At 37.2% G+C, this 22,118-nt stretch overlaps 1 protein-coding gene and 2 long non-coding RNA genes across 6 annotated transcripts in view; 1 reads left to right on the top strand and 2 right to left on the bottom strand.

The window, feature by feature from the left end:
* Positions 1 to 19,591, bottom strand: part of LOC116085378 — a 39,846-nt gene extending 20,255 nt beyond the window's left edge. Inside the window, exon 1 of the long non-coding RNA XR_004116522.1 lies at positions 19,212 to 19,591. This is a non-coding gene — a long non-coding RNA (uncharacterized LOC116085378). The remainder of the gene's footprint in view (positions 1 to 19,211) is intronic.
* Positions 1 to 22,118, bottom strand: part of Gpc5 (glypican 5) — a 1,368,055-nt gene that overhangs the window by 843,197 nt on the left and 502,740 nt on the right. The gene's annotated exons all lie outside the window — the stretch shown is intronic.
* The window catches only part of LOC116085376, a 3,606-nt gene continuing 1,337 nt past the window's right edge, over positions 19,850 to 22,118 (top strand). For both annotated transcript variants that reach the window (XR_004116520.1, XR_004116519.1), the window contains exons 1-2: positions 19,850 to 19,958; positions 21,858 to 22,061. This is a non-coding gene — a long non-coding RNA (uncharacterized LOC116085376). The remainder of the gene's footprint in view (positions 19,959 to 21,857; positions 22,062 to 22,118) is intronic.

The following is a 22,118-nucleotide window of genomic DNA, read 5'->3' as shown; positions in this document are numbered from 1 at the left end:
AGTTAGCTCAGTGGAAAATCAGGATCAGGCCTCTACTTTCTGAGTATCTTATTTACCATGGAAATTATTATGTAGCTATCTAAATGTTGCCTGGCGCCTTTTGTCTCTATAGGATTCCTTATCGTCCAACTACCCTTCCAAGCATATCTCATTGGGTATATTAAGGTGTTAGTGGTACCTCTTAAAGTCCCTTTTTACTATATATTTATGTAAAACAGTATTTTCACACCTATATTTTATAGATATTTCTGCATGTAATTAATCCCTTAAAGGGCACCAAATTGAAATAACTGTTTGTTATTTGAAATAGTATTACCCCTCTAAAACATTTTAATATGTTTGGAGACTACAGTCTAGAACATTAATGAATTCATCTAAGATAATGAGTATTTTCTACTGTTAATGGAAAATGTCAGTGCCCTCAAAAGTCCTTGGGTCAGTAATCTTTCACGATATTCTCCTGAGTTGTAACTTTCCTTCTGGCTCCTCTAACCGGCCTGACTTTCCTGCCAGGGCAGTTGTATAATTAAGGGACTGACCATCCTTGCCTATATCCCATTCCTTTCCAGCTTTCAATGGATTTTATAACTTAATGTCTCTAGTAAGAGGAGGATCTTGTATAGCCCACTTCAACTCTTGCCAACATATTTTCACTAGATTCTTCATGGGACTAACATAGACTGTTCTGAGCCCTAATCACTTCCCATTTCCTCAGCTGTCTCTTGCTCATTATTCACTGTTGCATTTCTAGCATCTTGCCAATGTCAGAAACAAAAATATCCACACCACATTTAAACAAATGAGGTAATAATGAATCAAGATTGCATGCCCCAACTCCAAGGCACCAAATCATTGTACATATCTCTCAAACAGCCAACAGCATAGGCTTAGATTTTTCTCTAAACCCCCTTTATTCAGGGTTTTTAAATGCTTCAACCTCCCTTCTTGCACACTGACCAGATGTATGGGGAAAAGAAGGTTAATAGGAAAAGGTGTTTGTGGACCTGTTTAGTAGTAGTTCATTGGGGCGATTCTACTGTTTGTTGTCAAGATGTCAGCGGTCCAGTTCAATAGCAAACACCAAACACAAATTAGTAGTGATGACATGATCCAGCCAAAACTGCAAGGCTCCACTGAATAGGCACAAGTCAGCAGAAACAGCCAGAATAAGCCAGAACACTACATAAAGTGCATTGGAGCATTTCTTTCTACAAAGTGAAGACCAAGGAAGTCCAATGAAGAAGGAAGAACAGGGAAGTGTCGTATGGCCACTGAAGACCAGTGAAGACCACCAAAGACCAGTGAAGGCCCGAGAAGACCAACAAAGACCAGTGAAGAACAGCAAAGGGTTGCACAGTGTCAATAAAACAGTGACCTCCCACTGTTTAAGGGGTTCCATTTAATCTCTTTCCAAACATCACACATTTCTCAAGTGTCTGCCAGAGCAAAATAGCACATGGCCTCTAGAGTGTCTGCCTCAGCAAAACATCCTCTCACAAGACAGTTTCCAGAAAAACAGGAGAATATGTGAGACAACTGAATTCCCAATGAAATCATAAACTTTGACTTTACAACAGCAGTATTTTGTAGTCAATTTGCCTTGAGAACTTGTCATGGTGTGCCTGATACATTGTATCTGCTTCAGACAAGAAGACAATCTGTTTGAGACAGGCCTAAGGTTTAAGTAGCTTATTTACGATTCCTTAGTGTATAAGTCTTTCTCATTAGTACTGTCTACCTATCAATAATGCATACTTTCTCTTTATATTTTCTCTTTCACAGTGTTTTATTTCTAAAGATTTGTTCTCAAGGTAAGAACCCAATCATTCTACATTAATAAGTAGGGAACTCAAGGACTTTACTGTTCTTGTTTATCTTCAGTCCTTTATCCACAATTATCTTTGGCACTCAAATTCCTTATGTCAGACAATATAAAATATTAAAATATTTATTGAAAAGAGAAAAACAATTAAAAAATCATGATTGTAATTACATTAAACATAATCATACTCAGGTCTGAATTTATCTAGGGCTGATATATAAATTTATCATAGAGTTTGAGGGAAGGTTACCATATATTATTAACAATACCAGAAAAATTACACTCATAATATCCACTGAGATAAGTTTTATTAAAAACTTGTTGTCTTATATAAGAGGTTGATATAGCATGTTGTTTATGTCTAAGCCATATACACAAAAAAGTAACAACATCACAAAAACTTTAATACATATATATAGGTACATGACAGCCAAGACATTCAGTAAATGGGGGAAATACTTTAATGTAAACTATATATAACCCAGGTCAATGAGATATTACTCTTGTAGTGAACCATTGTTTTAGTTCCTATCATTTAAATTCTACTTGTATTTGAAAAAAAAAATGCAGTCACATGACTTTGGAATCTACTTGATGAAATAGTGGAAGCTATTTTTAAAAATTATTATTGTGCTCCTGTTTTCTTTGTCTCTGTCATTGTTCTGAGTCAATACAGTATGCAACTACCTGTTTTTATATTTCTGTGGACAAATCTCAAAAACAAAAGTAGCTGTTTTCCTTTACCTAAGCTTACTGTTTGTCCTTCTCAATTATTGGAATACCATCCAGAGCAAGGAGGACAAGCAAGGAGAATCTACTTTCCATAATTTTTTTCACTTTTTGGATTAATTATATCCACCTGTTCTGTCAAAACAGATCATAGGTCTCCCTAGAACTCCCCATATCTAGTCATAATCTAGTTTCATTATCTGTATCGTTATGTATTACTGGAATAAATAATCTTCACCTATATTATTCCATTTTTTCTTACAAAGCTGACATAGGAATCCATTTTTCCCTAAACGATTGGTTTCCTCTTCTTAACACACTTTGAGAAGTGTTTAGTACATTCAAAGTCAAACAAACCATCAGTCTATGAACCACAAGGCTCTAGTTGAAGTCTCTGCTTCAGAGAAATCTGGTATTTCCTTGTAATCTTATGGTCACAAATCAAATGTCGCTTGGAAAAGTTTACTCTCATCTTATCCACAGTAGTCTTACTTACACAACTGAGTTACACACACACACACACACACACACACACAAATGCCCCACCTATCTTCATTACTTCTATCACAATGCATGACAGGAGTATTAATGTAGTGATCTCATTGACATATGTTCTACTATTCCTATAACTAAAAATATTCCAGGTATATAGGTGAAATTAGATAACAACAAATGCACTGAGCAAATAAATAAATGGGGACTGAGTATTCAAAGTATAAGTGTGTATCTAATATGGAAATTTGAAAAAATACTAAGTAATAGAGTATGCAGATATAGAGAAGACAAAACTTTCCCTGTACCTTCTGGGAGTTTTCATGTAGCTATAAGAATAAATTTTGCCTAAAACAGAGCAATAGGAATTAAGAATTCAAATTTGATAAAATGATTGCAAAGCCATAATTAGATTAAATAAGTTCATATGACACAGAGGTCTTCTAAGGCTGACACTAAGAAATAGTAAAACACATTTTTATACTATGGTATACAAAAACACAACAGTGGATTAGAAAGGGAATTATTTAGGAAAGATAAAGGATAACACTAGTAAGTTAAAAATATTTGTTTGAGTATATGGTCATGCCCCATGTCCAGGAATGTTTATTTTCTCATTTTATGAGGAAAGAATTTTTCAAAAAGGCTTTTGTTATTCTTATTGATGTTCTTGTTTATGTTTTTTTCTCCTTCGTAGTTCATGGAGAAACAGATTAATACTTTCTTATCTCTGACTTCTATAGTTTATAGTTCAAGATAATCTTCATGCTAAAATATTATATTTAAAGATATCTTCATATTAAAATTAGGAGATTTAAAAATCTACCATATTAAGCATTTGCCCAAGAAAGAGATGACTAGAAATTGGAGTATCTATCTTTAAAATACAGAAGAATGGCCCTTGATACTTATCTCTACCTCTGGACAAAACTCAATTCCAAATCAATCAAGGCCTACACTTAGTATTATGGAGGAGAAAATAGAGCAAGTGTTTGAATGCAATGGCACAGCAAACAACTTTCTCAAAAAGACTCCATCAGCACAGGCATAAGACAAACAAGCATTAAATCGGACATCATGAAACTAAATGTCTTCTGTACGACAAGAAAATCACCACTGCAGTGAAAAGCAGCCTGCGAAAAGAGAAAAATGCATTCATCTGTAAGATGTTATTAAAATAAAGAAACACTAAGAAAACAAACAGCACAATTAAAAAGCATGGCATGAAGCTACACAATGAATACTTAAAAGACGAAAGCAAATGCCTGAGAAATATGTTTTAGTATACATCATCCTTATCAATAATGAAAATGTTAATTAAAATTATTTTGAGGTGTTGGGTGTTGGTCTGGTACTATCTACTCTGAATCTCAAGATCTGTTTGACATCCAGATGAGTAAATTCTCACTTAAAACAGCGTTTTTTGTTTTTGTTTTTGTTTTATGTATAAACCTTGCTCCCAGTTTGATTTCTGATTGGTGAATAAATAGCTGGGGTTTATGGCTGGGCAAAGGGATAGGAAAGTGGACCTTAGAACTGAGTTGAATGGGGCATCTTGAGAGAGGCCATGAGGAGGAGAAGAAAGGAGACAGAGAGAGCAGGAGGTCAGCATTAGATGAGACGTGCACCATGACGAGAGACTGATGGAGCAAAAGCAGCCCTGGAGACGTCGGAGTGGCAAGTGACTGGCATTGTGTAAGTTTCAACCGGTGGGAGGATTTGATTAGTAGAGCTCAGAGCCTGTGCAGCTCAATGTCAAGAGCTTTTAATAATGTACCGTGTTTCTGTGTCATTTACTTGGGTACAAAAAAGAAGCAGGGTAGAAAGCCCTGGTAGGTGTTAAGGAGTACAAGGGGCATACTTACTCCTCAGGGGGAAAAATAACTCAACACTGAGATTTTATCTTACCCCAATTAGAGTGGCTTACACGAAAAATAAAATGATGAAAGGGCTACCATCGCAGTGGGGAACTTGGTACACTCATTCTCTGCCAGGGAGAGTGCAACCTGCAACAGTCACTAAGAGAATCAGCTGGGAAGGGTTTCCACCAAGCTACAACTCGTTCTACCACATGATCCTCCTAAATCCCTCCTGAGTACGCACCCAAATGACTCTATATCCTACTGGATAGTTACCTGCTCATATATAATTCTTGCTGTTTTATTCTAAATAGACAGCAAATGTAGACAGTCTAGATGTCCATCAGTGGATGGAGGACTGTTGAAAATGCAGTGTATTTATATAATGTGGTATCATTCACCTATTTAAAAATCACACTGGGATTTTAGCTAATCTCACCCCTGTGGGGTCCTGGGAGACTCTAGTTTTCTGGACATCTGGGACTTTCTGATGGCTACTTCCAGTTCCATCCTCCATTGCTACACACCTCTGTTCATTGTCCTAACCCTCTGTATATCACCCTGATCTTCTCCCACACCTGATCCTGTCCCCTTTCCCCCTCCCCCTCCTCTTCCCTGATCTTCTCCCACATCTGATCCTGTCCCCTTTCCCCCTCCCCTCCTCCCCTCCCTCCCTTTTCCTCCTGTGAGTATTTCGTTTCCCCCTTCTAAGTAGGACCGAAGCATCCATGCTTTGGTCATCCTTCTTCTTGAGCTTCACATGGTCTGTGAGTTGTATGTGTATTCCGAATTTTTTGCCTACTATCCAGTTATCAGTGAGTACATACCATGTGAGTTCTTTTCTAACTGGGTTACCTCACTCAAGATGATATTTTCTACTTCCATCCATTTGCCTGTGAATTTCATGGTCATTGCTTTTAATAGTTAACTAGTAGTTCATTGTGTAAATGTACCACATTTTCTGTATCCATTCCTCTGGGTTCTTTCCAGCTTCTGGCTATTATAAATATGGCTATTATGAACATAGTGGAACATGTATCCTTGTTATACATTGGAGCATCTTTTGGGTATATGCCCAGGAGTGGTACAACTAGGTCCTCAGGTAGTAAGTACTATGTCCAATTTCCAGAGGAACCGCCAAACTGAAGCACAACAATATCAACCAACCAGACATCCCAGAGCTCTCAGGGACTAAACCACCAACCAAGGAGTACACATGGAGGGACCCATGGCTCCAGCTGCAAACGTAGCAGAGGATGGCCTTATCTGGCATCGATTGGAAGAGAGACCCTTGGTCCTGTGAGACCTTGATGCCCCAATGTAGGGGAATGCCAGGGTGATGAGGAAGGGGTGGGTAGGTGGGGGAACACCCTCATAGGAGCAGAGGGAGGGAGCATGGGATAGGGTTTGTGGAGGGGAAACCAGGAAAGGGGATGACATTTGAAATGAAAATACATAAAATATCCAATTAAAAAATCAGATTGGAAGGTAAATGGATGAAGCTTGAAATACTCATTCTGAGTTCTGTAACCTTAACCCAGAAGACATTGTGTGCCTTCTCTTACCTAGACTTGAATCTTCATATATGTGTATTTCATGTGAATTACCCATAGAGGTCATACAATGGTCAATGTGCTGTGGTAAGATCCTTTCAAGGATCAGGAGACAGAATCCAATGGTATAGGCTTAAACAGGAATAATAAAAAAGCACGTTTAAATTGGGTGGGTGAGAGGTCAGGCTAGAGGAAGGAACGTGACTTTTCAAATGTCACATAGAAACCTGCCTATTAGTTAGAAGTTTCCTAATACAAATAAAGCAGTAAAATCTCATTGGAGCCATAGACTAATAATAAAAATCCAGTTCCAGGAATGTGTTCCCATTTTGGAGTTGCTGGCCAGTGAGCTTCTGTAGACCCCCAAATATTACAAGTCTGCTTGTTGCAATGCTATTGATTACCTTTCAAAATATGAGAGTAAGACCTTATTGCTGAAAAGTCTACATACCCAAATTGTAGAATTTGGAGATACTAAGCTTTTACTGATCTAGAATCTTCATCCCAATTAGCTAGCTTTCATAGTGCTAGAGCCTGGTATACATGTTGCTAAAAGAGAAAAGTAATCAGTAGTCCTGCTGAGAAGTGAACCCTGTGGCTTACAGTGATAAATGGTTGCCAAAACATTGTAGAATGGTGGTGTGAAAACCATGAGGACAATCACTTTCTAACAGGACCTCATTCTACACAATGAAGCCCATACCTGCCCGAGGATAAGGACATGAACCTGCCACTAGAAAGCTTGTAGACTGAGTGGAAGAACCTATGGTTATCATTCTGTTAAATGGACAAAGTATTAAACTGTTTTATACAGAAAGATCTGTCAATCTCTCACTTAACATATAAGAAGATTCAAATTGGAATAGATATTTAACACAAGATCTCAAACTGGCCATGATACAGTAAATAAAAGTCTGTAGAATCCTCAGCTATAAATTACATACACATTGTACATATACATATCTATGTATACATATCATATCTCATTCTCTGAAGGCTCAGGTATCATGGTAGGAGAAGGGTCGCAAAGAGCTATTGAATGACTATAAGGAAACAAAGTCTTCCGGACTGCTGGACCCAGCAGGGAAGTTGTACATATAAACTCACAGTCGTTCTGATAGCACATAAAGGACCTGTGTAAATCCAAGCCAGACCAAGACCCTTTATGGGCATAAAGTCTTACCCCTTGAGAAGGAGCTATTGGCAGTTCATCCATGCTTAGAGGAGTCAGCTGTATATAGGGAACAAGATTTTGGGATAACAAGAGAGCACGGCCCACATAATAAAATCCTAAGGGCTCATGGGGCTCACAGAGACTGAGGTGACAATCACAGAGCCCACATAGGTCTGACTAGGTCTTCTAAATATATGTCATAGTTATGTATCTTGGCGCTCTTATGGGACTCCTAAGAGCGGGAGTCAGGGAGGGCAGTCTCTGACTTGTTTACCTGCTTTCATGATGCTTGTCCCCTACTGGTTTGCCTTGTCCAGCCTGGATGTGAGGGTTTGGGCCTAGTTTTGTTGTAACTTGTTATACCACCTTCATTTGATATCTCTAAAAGGCTGGCTCTTCTCTGATGGGAAATGGAGTTGGAGTGGATCTTGGGGAGAGGAGAAGTTGGGGACACTGGGAGAAGTAGAGGAAGAAGAAACTATGGTTAGGATGTGATATAGTTAGGAGAGGAGATGTTTTAAAAGGTGTGTAGTACCTCGTAAGTCACCAAGATGGGATGGAAGGCCAAGAAAGTCCATGCATTCTTAGAAGCAATCATTAAGCTTGAAAGGTATTAAAGAAAACAGATAAGGTACACAGTTTTGTGTGATTAGGGGATGGATGGATCTGGGAGGTGCCTGGAGAAGACAAATATGGTAGGGAGTTTATTTTACCACCCAATTAAAATAGTATATGGGAATAAAATCATCGGTTACAAAAATATTATAACATTCAAGGATATCCCATCAAAACCCTAACATGTGTGCTTCTCATCTCCTTAGAAACGTGGTGTGCCTATTTATGCATATTACTATTTATGCTTTTGTGTTTTCACAATGGTTTTGTTATTTGGTTTCTGAAAATTTACTTATATTTTCTACCTATAATCATGAAATATGATGTATCATCTAGCCAGAATCAACTAAACAACTGATATATTTCATGTATGCATATAAATATATAAGAAATATATAAGAATTAAGATATGATAATATATACATACAGTTTATGAAATGATTATCATGCTTATTACCTCAGACATTATCATTTAAAGTAGTATCTACTTTCTGAGTAAGTTTCAAGTATATAAGGCAGCATAAGCTATGAGAAAAGTTTTTAAATTATGGGGAATTTTGATATCTTCCTGATTGCCTTTCAAAATTCATTGTCGCCAATGAGTATATTTTATATTATAATACAAATATTAAAGTGTTATAAAATATAAAATCAAAGAATTACTAAAATCAATAGACTGGAGCAGAAGATTAGGCCAACTTTATTTGTGTGCTTATATGTATTAGTTTGTGTGCATTCCTCTAAAGCCAGGGATAAACACTGGGTGTCTTTTTGGTCACACTCCACTTTGTTTGTGAGACAGGGTCTTTAGTTAAACCCACAGCACACATATTCAACCATATTGGCTGAATATCAGGCCTTTCTCCTCCACTCCAGTGATGTGCTTCAACATGTGCATGGCAATGTCTAGCTGATTTACACGGGGTGCTGGGGATTGGATTTGGATCCTTATGTTTATATGACAAGTACTTGATGCACTGGGCCATTTCTCTACTCTAGAGTCCTTTCATGTAAAGGTAACAGGTTTTGTTTTCAAGTATTTCATTGCTATCTACAGCAATTTATGGAATCCATCACTTCCTGTATAATCAGACTGTAAATGTGGTCTGCATTCAATGTCTCAGAGCAGATGGAGCCCTTCTGCGTTTTTGTATTTTCCTTCCCCCTTAAAATATAAGTATCCATTTTTACATAAATCAAGCCTTTCATCACAACATGCTTTGTGCAAATAAGCTCACCCAATGACTATAAACATCTGCTTAAGATAACTAAGCTTATGAATGCACACACTACCTAGGTAATAGACTTAATATTCTGATTGTTAAGTGTCACTAAACAAATATATATAAGGTGTAGGGAACATCAAGGAAGGAGTGTGTGCTATATACATTGTGAGTGAATATATTTACCTTGCTCCATGCCTGTCTATATGTCTTTTATTTTTAACACTGAGGCTATACAAGTTCAGTAACAGGCTCTTTGTTGCTTAAATAATCTTTTACTGACTGAAACAAAATACTTTCCAATCACTTGATAAAATGTGTCTCATGCAATACAGTCCCTTTCGTAACATCACATATTTGATCACAGGATATACTTTACAGTTTTTGTCTCTGTTTTTCTACACTCTAACTCTAAAAGGAAACGTTAAGATAAGTTTTTTCTTGTTAATAATTTAGCAAACTTTTCAATTCACAGGTATCAAGTTGCTATATTGCCTGAAAAAGTGAAACTTTATGGCAACATATTTCTCACCCTTAAAAGTAAGAACATAATTTGCAAATTGCTCTTTCTAAGTCTGTGAAGTATTGAGTTGGAATTTTGATGGGGTGGCATTAAATCTGTAGATTGCTTTTGGCAAGATGGCCATTTTTACTATATTAATCCTGCCAATCAATGAGCATGGGAGATCTTTCCGTCTTCTGAGATCTTCTTCAATTTCCAAAACTATTCTCAACAATAAAGGAACCTCTGGTGGAATCACCATCTAGGACCTTAAGCTGTACTACAAAGCAATTGTGATAAAAACTGCATGGTATTGGTACAGTGACAGGCAAGTAGATCAATGGAATAGAATTGAATACCCAGAAATGAATCCACAAACCTATGGCCACTTGATCTTTGACAAAGGAGCTAAAACCATCCAGTGGAAAAAAGACAGCATTTTCAACAAATGGTGCTGGCTCAACTGGCGGTTAGCATGTAGAAGAAGGCAAATTGATCCATTCTTATTTCCCAGTCCAAAGCTCAAGTCCAAGTGGATCAAGGACCTCCACATAAAACCAGATACACTCAAACTAATAGAAAAGAAAGTAGGGAAGAGCCTCTAGCACATAGGCATAGGGGAAAATTTCCTGAACAGAACACCAATAGCTTATGCTCTAACATATAGAATCAACAAATGGGACTTCATAAAATTGTAAAGCTTCTGCAAGGCAAAGGACACTGTCAATAGGACAAAACGGCAACCAACAAATTGGGAAAAGATCTTAACCAATCCTATATCTGATAGAGGGCTAATATCTAATATATACAAAGAACTCAAGAAGTTAGACTCCAGAGAAACAAATAACCCAATTAAAAAAATGGGGTATAGAGCTAAACAAAGAATTGTCAACTGTGGAATACCAAATGGCTGAGAAGCACCTAAAGAAATGTTCAACATCCTTAGTCATCAGGGAAATGCAAATCAAAACAACCCTGAGATTCCACCTCACACCAGTCAGAATGGCTAGGATAAAAAACTCAGGTGACAGCAGATGCTGGCAAGGTTGTGGAGAAAGAGGAACACTCCTTCATTGCTGGTGGGATTGCAAGCTGGTACAACCACTCTGGAAATCAGTTTGGCGATTCCTCTGGAAATTGGACATAGTACTACCAGAGGTCCCAGCTATACTACTCCTGGACATATACCCAGAAGATGCTCCAACATGTAATAAGAACACATGCTCTACTATGTTCATAGCAGCCTTATTTATAATAGCCAAAAACTGGAAAAAACCTAGATGTCCCTCAACAGAGGAATGAATACAGAAAATGTGGTATATCTACACAATAGAATACTACTCAGCTATTAAAAACAATGAATACATGAAATTCTTAGGAACATGGATGGACCTGGAGAATATCATCCTGAGTGAGGTAACCCAATCACCAAAGAACACACATGGTATGCATTCTCTGATAAGTGGATATTAGCCTAGAAGATCGGAATACACAAAGTACAATCTACAAGCCACAAGAAACTCAAGAAGAAGGAAGACCAAAGTGTGGCTACTTCGTTCCTTCTTAAAAGGGGGAACAAAATACCCATGGAAGGATTTTCAGAGACAATCTATGGAGCAGAGACTAAAGGAAGGACAATCCAGAGACTGTTCCACCTGGGAATCCTTCCCATATTCAATGATGGCTCACAGGCATCTATTGGACTGAGTACACAGTTCCCAATGAAGGAACTAGAGAAAGGACCCACGGAGCTGAAGGGTTTGCAGCCCCTTAGGATGAACAACAATATGAACGAACTAGTACCCTAAGAGCTCCCCAGGGACTAAAACTCCAACCAAAGAGTACACATGGTGGGACTCATGGCTCCAGAAGCATGTGTATAGCAGAGGATGGCCAGTCGGTCATCAATGGGAGGACCTTGGCCCTGTGAAGGTTCTGTGCCCCAGTGTAGGGGAATGGCAGGGCCCGGAAGTGGGAGAGGGTGGGGTAGTGAGCAGGGGTAGGGGTAGGGAATAGGGGATTGTTTTAGTTTTTGGGTTTTTTTTTATTGTATTTTATTTTTCTTATTTTATTTTCTTTTTCTTTTTTCTTTTGGAGGGGAACCTGGGAAAGGAGATATTGTAAATAAAGAAAACATCTAACAAAAAAAGTAAGTACATAAAACAGTGGCTTTTAAATGTGTGTTCAATAAAGTATCTTTTAGTTCTCTCACTATTTCTATTTAGAAATTCAGGAAGTTATGAAGAAAACTGCTATTTTGTAGTAAGAATCCTGTGCAAATAAATATCAAAAAAAAAAAATAGTGTTTCTCCCATCTGGAAGCCTGCTTTACAAATTAAATTTACTTAGTGTTTAACTCAAATATTCAAAGAATTATAACTCCATGGAGTTATTCAATTCAAATTTGCATTTCAGAGAAAACTTTATGATAATTACATTAGGAAAAACAAATCAATTTATCAGGAACGGTAAGATCCAACATAGTGCCAAGAGCTCAAGCAGAAATAGTGTGAATAGAGCCCCAGAAGCAGAGACTGATTATTCTGACATGCTCAGCTGTTTAATATCATGCCTGGCTACCCTGTTCTGGTTGATGACTTTCCTTTGTAGGATATGACAGGCCTAAATGAATCTGAACCCTTGTGAATTAAAACCCTTTCATTCATTTACTTTGGCTAAAATCCCTTCTGTACATGGCACATGTGACATTTTCTTCTTGAACTGCATTGGACTCTCTGTATAATTATATATGAAATTCTGATTTTGACACTCCTATGAAAGAAGAACTGATTAAGTAAGAACATTAGAAAAAGTGGGATGTTATCAGTGTTTAATAATTCAATTATTGATACCACAGTAAAACAGATGCGCAAGTAATTTGAGGTTAAACTACCTTTTCAAATGAGTACACAAATCTAAAAGCTATCTCTGGAGTTAAGCAAGGTACATAAGGGAATAGATATTTTAGCATTATTGTGTTCTTAAATGCTGGGCAGTGTTTGGGTGCTTTTTAAACTGTTTACTTGTTTCTTACTGTATTAATTATACTTTCTGTGACAAAATACTATGTCCAACACAACATATAAAACAAAGTGTTTAAGTTAATTCCAGAGGCTGAGTCCATAACCATGATGAACGAATGGGAGCAGGACACAACTGGGGTCATATGTCATCATGTTTGCTAGATGGGAAATATAATTTTGTGCCCCCACCAGCAAAGCTTTTAGGTATCTTTATCATTATATTTCTCCATTCATAGGCGCAATTGAACTCTGCACCACTCACAGACCTTGTGAATGTCCCTAATATTTACAAAGTGATGCAATTAGATGTTTGTAGATAAGAAATGATAAGTACAAAATAGTGAATAATAGCAAGGATCACGTAATTACCAGAAGAGTCACATGCAGTGTATGCATTTCAAATGTATTTGACATTTTATTTTTTCTCAGTCAAACTATCTCACAGTTCATACCAACCACAAATATAATCATTTTATTGCTTTTGTTGTTATGACTGTCTTAAGTTAGAAATAGACTATCTCTTTCAAATAATTTAAGAAAAATGAATTATTAGATTCAATTTGTATGTAGTATCCAGAGTCAGTAATCATAGGTATTCTTAGAATTTTCAAAGATATTTTTAAAGAATGTGATTATACTTAGGTATACAATATTTAAAAAATACTCTGTGTGTGTGTGTGTGTGTGTGTGTGTGTATGTGTGTGTGTGTGTGTGTGTGTGCTGTATACTAGTTTGGTTGTATGTATGTGTGTGTGTGTTGTATACTAGTTTGGTTGTGTGTGTGTGTGTATGAGTGTGTGTGTTATATACTAGTTTGGTTGTATGTATGTGTGTATGTGTGTTGTATGCTAGTTTGGCTGTATATGTGTATGTATGTGTGTTTGTGTGTGATCATCCACATAAGTATGCTTTCATATGAAGTTCATATGTTGAAGTTGTGTGTTTTCCATTTACTAAATATTCTATAAACATATATATGTTGCATTTTGTTATTTAGCTCTCTATAATTCTTATATGTTATAATAAATGGCATATATTCTTAGTTAATATCAGTGTGATTTTCATACTTAATTTCAAGCCATTAATAGTAAAATAGTACTTGTAGAACATTAAAATCATAGATTTGTCTTCTTAATAAACAATAAATTAACATGCATTAACTATGTCAAATTATGATTTCCAAAAAATTGACATTTAAAGAAATGATTATATGAAATATAGCAGCATTTCAGTTAATTTTGCCCTGTACAGTATATGGAATAATAGGATAAATTTCATTCTTTGAACATATACCAAATCATGCTACTGCAGTGACTAGCCAATGCTTAGCACACATTTGATGGCAACAACTTTGTAAAAGTGAATGAACAAAGTGCAGAAGCTGGGCAGAAGCCAGATGACAGAGAATTACATACATTAATATAGACAAACTGGTAAAGTGATACAAATTTGATATTTTTTTTAAACCTCAATCTGAAGTAACAATCAGTAAAAAAAAATACTTATTTTTGAAAGTTTTATCACAGAGCTAATCATATACTGGGTTAACCATTCTATAGTTAAAACTGATTATAAACTAAATCTGCACAGGAGAAAATCCCACATGAAGGTAGTTTATAATATAATTTATTTCAAGTATAATTTTGACTATGGAAAATTAGTACTGAATCAGTAATTTGTTTTGCACGCAGATCTTTGCCATAGAATTGTTCCTATCCTAAATGTTTATAAATTTTAATCTGTTTTTAGGACAATGTATGCATGATGCAAAGGGAAGAATTTGGTACTTGTGATTTTTCTATTGAATATGGCAAGTGACTGGAACTTCCACTCCAACTAGCATCTGAGAATTTCAAGTCTCCTACTGGAATACCAGCAGTCTGGGTAACTGGCCTTGCTGGTTCCATCTCATCATCCAGCAGTCACTTTGGTTGTGTAAGCAGCATGAATCTACTATCTACATCCTTTGAGGTAAGGCAAAGAGCTCAGGCCTCACCGGGAGAAGATGCACTTAGACCGTGAGCCCCCGTGGAAAGGGGAGATCTGGTGTGGGAAGCAGAGTCTCGGACACAAGGGGGAGTAGGAACAAGATGAAGAACTGTGGGAGGAGTATGGAGAGGGAGGGGGCAATGACAGGAATGTAAACAAAATAATAATAAAAAATATTTAAAAAGTAAGCCTAACTGGTTCCATAACATCAATAAAATGATTTCTAACGATATTCTGCTATACTCATAGATCAGTGCCTCATGCAATCATAATCAACAAAGGCTTCCTCTGGCAGCAGATGAACAGGTGCAGAGACCAGAACAGGTGCAGAGACCAGAACAGGTGCAGAGACCAGAACAGGTGCAGAGACCAGAACAGGTGCAGAGACCCACATGCAAGATGTTAAGTGGAGAGAGAGGTTAAAATGGAGGTGTCTATGATATCTCTCCCCTCAGAGCTCAGGGAATCAAACAGAGTTAGCCAAAAGATTGTAAGCATCAGAGGGATTGGAGGAGACCAGAAGAATAAGTCCCTCTGAATCTACTAAGCAAGGTGCATCTGAGGTTACAAGTGACTGAAGCAGCAAGCACGGGTTGGGGTCACACGTTAATTTCTGTGCCTAGAGAACTAATTACAATCAGACACAAGCATTGTCATGAATATTGAAGAATCTCTTGTTAAATGTGGTGTAAACAATATTTCTCACTTATTTTATTGGGTTAATAAAAGGATGAAAAGGTGATGGCTGGGCAGAGGAGATAGAAAGGCTGGACTTTGGAATCCCAGCCAGGAGTCCTGGGGAGAAAGAGTTCTCCACAAGGCAGGTGAGAGTGTCGCAGAAGAAGGGCCAGAAGGTGGAGGTAGAAAAAGGTTGGCATGAAGTTGAGCATGAGGAGGAGGCTGACAAGGTAGTCCTCCATGAGGATTGGCAGGCACAGCCAATCAAGCCAAGGAGAAACTAAATGCAAGTAACTCAGGGCATAGAGGATTAGAAATATCTGCTCAGTTATTGTGCTTCGAGCTTGTTGAATAAATTGATAGGTCTCCAGCTCAATTACTTGGGAGATAGCCAGATTAGAAAACAGCAACCACTTTTGAATTTCATCCTATAGTCTACACCAGGTCCTCTAGGTACATTTTATGTTGCCATGTTGCTTGTTGTGTGTTAGAAGTTTGTTATCTTTTCACAAGCGATAGAAATGGAGCGGATCTGGAAGGCAAAGTCGTAGCTCCTAGCTGCAAGCACTATAGGGAGGGAAAGCCATCATCAGGATCTATTGTATGAGAACAGAACCTATTTTCAATTAAAAAAAAAAAGGAACTAAGATCATTCACTGGCATCAATACCAAAAGCACAATAATAAATGCTATCGCAAGCATAATCTCATTATACTCTTCCAAGAGTATCATTAGTCTACTTTGTTTATTTATTTTACTTTACAATATCAGTGACTAAGCCTAGATCCTTGTAGAAGGTAGGCAAGCATTTAACCACTAGGGCATATCTCCAGTCTTCATTATAATTCTGAAGAGGAGAAAATAGAGGTTCAAAGATATTAGTAATTTATCCAGTTTTACACAATGATTTATATGCAGCCCTGGAATCTAGTCAGTCCCATCAAATACTCATATTATGAACCAATCACTTAGCAAAACTAATAAAACAAAAATTTCCAGGGGAAATTTATATAAAGTTGATAGAGAAAAGCAACTTGTTGAGAAGTGAAACAATAGCATGAGTAAAACCAGGAAAAAGAAGAACCCGCACACTTCATCCAGTGCTGGTGGGGGCCGCGCTCAGGACCATGCGCTATCTTAGAGACCAGCACACTTCATCCAGTGCTGGTGGGGGCTGCTCTCAGGACCATGCGCTATCTTAGAGACCAGCACACTTCATCCAGTGCTGGTGGGGGCCGCACTCAGGACCATGCGCTAGCTTAGAGACCAGCACACTTCATCCAGTGCTGGTGGGGGCCGCGCTCAGGACCATGCGCTATCTTAGAGACCAGCACACTTCATCCAGTGCTGGTGGGGGCCGCGCTCAGGACCATGCACTATCTTAGAGACGAAGTTGTCAGGGAAGCATTCTGAGCACCATAAATAAGAGACAATACAGGATCCATGATTACATTGTCTGTGAAATCAGTCTCTTTCTGTGTAGGCTACACAAGCTTATATATACATATATATGTTTAATGAGGGTGGTATTGAAAATGGAGCATTACATTAAAAATTAGATGTTTCTTTCCACACTTAAATAAATATATATTTCTCAGTTTGATGTTATATTAAGTTTACACTCAAAATCGCATCAGGCTGACTTATTGCCTTTGTTCCTAAGGCTTGCCTGAAGTTGCATTTCTTTCCCATGTTTCTAAGCTGATTTCAGTGGTAATATTAAATTCTACACTAGCTTTCTGTTAGTCTTTGACTGTCAAGGCTATAAAATGGGATAATTTTTATTATATATTTCTGTTAACTTCTATACAAACCATGAGAAGCTATTTCTTGAAACCTCTCTTCATATCTTTTGGTGCTTTTGAAGGAATTTCATGAACAAAATTTTCTTTGTAATATTTTCCTTTTCAAATGTATAACATTTTAGAAGCAGACTGTATTCAGAATGTTTTCATCTTTGAAAACTAGGCTGTTAATATTTATAGCTTAATTTAATTATATTTATAGTAACAATATTATATGATAGTCATAGTTTTAAGTTCATAGGTGATAGTTTTTCATTTCAATTCTTAAAGCACGAAAAATGAGTTTTCTTTCAATTTTATGATTAAAGGTGCTTGTGTAAAAGAAAGCAATAAATCAATATCAAAATAATGATCAATAAGATATGTTGAAATTTAAAAAGCTTGGATGCTAGTTTCTAAATGGTTTTGCAGGGGCTGAAGCCACAGCTCAGTATCTAACAGTGAGACCATTCTTCCAGAAATTTCATTTAGTTCTATGCACCCTTATAAGAAGGCTCCTAATCACTTTAGCTCCAGGATATCAGGCATCCTCTCTTGAATCTGAGGGAACCTGTATTCGCACATGCTTGTAGCCTCCTCCGCTTGCCGAACATGCAGACACAGACATATAATTTTCAAAATCAGATAAACAGGAGCTGCGGAGATAGTCCAGCTCTTTCATACAATTTGCTTATTTTCTAGCATTCACTTTAGGTGTCTCACAACTGCCTGTTACTTTAGATCCAGGGTATCTACCAACCTCTTCTAGCCTCTGTGTGCACTCCCAGACACAGCATATTCATAGACACACATACACCTATACAAAAATAAAAATAGGTAAAGGTAAATGAAAAATAAAGTAGATCTTTAAAATGCTCTTTGCTTGTAGAACTCAAAGCTTATATGCTTTGTGTCAGGTGTTTGAGTACAAAGAATAAAATGCAGTAGCAAGTACCTGGCGATCATTTGTGCTCTTAGGAAGCTAAATACCATCTGGTGCAACTTCTTAATATTTCTCCTTCAAATACCTTAATAAGCAGTATCAGTGAAATGCCATATGTCTCTCTTAGATGGGACTAATTCATTAAAAGAAAGAACCAAACCATAGCTGACATATGTACTAACAAGATACACTCAAATTGTCTCTATGCCATGGCACAGATAATTTTCATTGAATCTGAAACTTCATTTTCTTCCTGATATCTAATGTACATTTATAACTACAGTACTATTCTCTTCTGCTTTATTATATACTAACTAATGTGGTCAGATAATAATGACTACAGTGTAACTAAGAGAGGCTTACCAAGTTTTCAATTAGTAAAATACTATGTATTTTCCATAACACATATTTTCATAAATTTAGAGTTATTTTCATACTATTACAAATAACTAGCATGTAGAAATATTTAATTACTTGGTTTTTGTTGTTGCTTTATAAAAACAAAGTTAAAACCAAAGGCTTGTAAACTCAGCATGAGTCATTGATGCAGCACCAACCTGAAGTAATGCCTATAGTACTTAAGTGGAGATCCGTTTACTGAGTGAGTGGCCCTTACCGAGGTATCTCAATTAGTGACAATTTCCTTTTTAAATGCTACTTTAACATTCTACATGTCATCTGAAGTTAACAGTGTAAGAAATGAAATTACAATTAATCTAAATCAATTCAATTGGCTTTTCACGTAGGCAAGATCTGTTGATGCTGACTCCAAGCTCAGCACCGTGCTCAGCTCTGCAATGTTAAAGAAAACAAAACCTCACCCACCTCAGTCCTGAAGAACAAAATGTAAATGCATAGTTGGGATAAAAATTGTGACAGGAATGAGTTGTTTTATTTTAATAAAATAAAACATCAAGATAATTTTAGCTGAGTATTCCAAGTTTTTATCTGTCACTTTTCTCATTCTCCCGACAGCAACAGTGGCAGTTATAGAGCACGAGTTGTCTATGTAGATGCGACGGATGATGGCTGAAGTGCCATACTACTTCAATCAGAGCTTCTTTTAAAAGGGTATGAAACAAACCTAAAATAGTTGAACATTAATAAATTATGGAGTGAAAAAGTGAAACTAAAAATGAAACATAACTGATTAGTAAGGACATTGGCCCTGGAAACAACTGACCAGTCATGAAATACCAGATGGAAATAACTGACCAATCATGACGTAGCACCTGGAAACAAATGACCAGTCATGAAATACCAGCTGGAAATAACTGACCAATCATGATGTAGCACCTGGAAACAACTGGCCATTCATGACGTAGCAACTGAAAACAACTGACCAGTCATGAAATTTCAGCTGGAAATAACTGACCTATCATTACATAGCAACTGGAAACAACTGACCAATCATGACATAGGAATTGGAAACAATTGACCGGTCATGACATAGTAGCTTAAAACAACTGACCAATAATGACACAACCAACTGGAAGTAAGCTATGTTAGAAGATTTTCAGATCCAGAATATTCAAAATTACTTGAAAACTCACCAGAGATAAGTAGCAAGAGGTATCAATGAATGAGGTTCTAAATAGCTTAGTAACATTCAGGAAATAGTTTTATGGTTTCTCTTTAGTAAATGGAGGAAAGTTCTCTGAAACTTTTAAGCTTCCAGATTTGAATCCTTAATATAAGGACTATACTATGATCACTATATAGTAAACAATATATAGTAAAATATATTAGAAGATAATGTTATAGTTATGTAAAATAAAACATCGTGAACTTGCTTACATCTGCATTTTAATATTAACTGGATCATTCTTGAGCAGCGGAATTATTGTTGTATAAGATGCAAGGGTATAACCACATGAGTGTTTCTAGAATTAGCCACCAAGTACCACCAAGTACATACTTGAAAGATTGAAAAACTAACAGAAATAAGACAGGAGACCCCAGATTCTTATTCCTTTCTGAGCTGGATAGTTTTATGTCCACTTGATCCAAGGTAGAGTCATTTGAAAGGAGGGAAACTCAACTGAGATGATGCCTCCATAAGATCCAGATGCAGTGCATTTTCTCAATTAGTGACCGAATGGGGAGGGACCAGCCCATTTTTGGGCTCCAGGATCTATAATAAACCAGCTGAGGAAACTGTGAGGAGCAAGCCAGTCAGCAGCACTCCTCCATGGCCTCAGCATCTTTCCCTGTCTCCTGGTACCTGCCCTCGTGAGTTCTGTCTTGGCTTCCTTCAGTGATGGACTGCAATGCAGAATGGAAGTGAAAGCTTAATGGACCCTTTCCTCCCAACTTGTCTTTCTTTGGTCATGGTGTTTTATCATGCCAAGAGTAAACCTATTTGCACTCAAGGAAAAAGGCTAAGAGTAAAATCTCTTAGATATTTTACCAAAATCCTTCCTCAAGGAGACCCGACCTTCCCTTAATTCAAAGGGTTACTGCAAAAATGGCTCAAGTCTGGAAATTGGTTCACAGGCCAACATTCCCTTTTGCCACTATCCAACAAAGTTCTTCTCTAGTGTGTTTGAGAATTTTTCTACTTATACTGATCAAACAAAAATGCAGCAGACTTCTTATCCATTCCATGCCTCAAAACACTATGATTGATTAGCCATCACCAAAAGATCAAATGAGTATTGTCACCATAAAATTATCTTTGTACTTCCCATCACAGGTCAGGCCATTGTAGGCATTGCTTTGCTATGCTGTCCATTACAATAACTATGATCATGACTCAGTGCTGCCACCTGGTCCCTGCTACTTCAGGATCCAATCAAACCCACTGCGTTTAATTTATGCAACTGAGCAGGAGCATCTCCACCCTGAGGTCTAGCATATCATCAAACAGGGAAAATGGAAAATGGAAAACATGACTTGATTTGAGATGAAAAGTCCAGATAATTGCAGAGCTGCTTTATGTCTATATTCTAAGGTACCAGGCCAAGTTGGGAATTTGATTCAAAGATTCAAGGTTTTGAGTTAAATCTTAGTCCTCATGTGCACGCTCTCATCACTCCAGACTTTGGATTCTGGAAATGCAACTTTCAGAATAGAAAGGATGGAATTGACTAAAAGGCTCATTTCATCCAACAGTGACATCTGCTGTTCATTTAGGGGGTTTATGGAGGAGGCTACAATGCAGCCTATCCCCTGAGGAACAGTTATAAGGTGCTATTGTGTCAGTCATATTGACCTTAGTCAGAAACACTCAGAAATAAAGAACACAAAATGAGGTTTTGAAGTTGTTAAGCCTATAAAAAAAATCCTAGACTATTTTTATATTTTTGCCATTATGCCTTACGTATTTGTTGTTTAAAAATAATACCAAAGGAGATAGCAAACTAAATTTTCTGAATAAAAGTAGATATAGAAACATGGATATTTGCTGAATTTTAATACTGCACTTCTATTATTCCAATCTATACAAGGATTTGTATATTTCCATTGCAGCAGCTTGGTCCTGAGTCATCTTTGGGGAAGGATTAAAACAAAACAAATCTCTTACTAAAGGATAAACATTGTTCTCATGGAAACCAGCAGAAAAGATAATGTCAAGTTACATGACATTCTGTCACAAAGAGTATTGGACTGAGCTGGAGTAACAGAGAAGTGTGGCCTTGGCAGCAGCAATGAAGAGAAGAAAGGGTCCAAGTGGTAAGAGAAGAAAGGGGCCAAGTGGTAAGAGAAGAAAGGGGCCAAGTGGTAAGAGAA

Source organism: Mastomys coucha, unplaced genomic scaffold (assembly GCF_008632895.1).
Source record: "Mastomys coucha isolate ucsf_1 unplaced genomic scaffold, UCSF_Mcou_1 pScaffold9, whole genome shotgun sequence".
In the NCBI taxonomy this organism is placed as follows: domain Eukaryota; kingdom Metazoa; phylum Chordata; class Mammalia; order Rodentia; family Muridae; genus Mastomys; species Mastomys coucha.
Note: the sequence above shows the minus strand (reverse complement) of the source record. Positions and strands in the feature narration are given on the sequence as shown.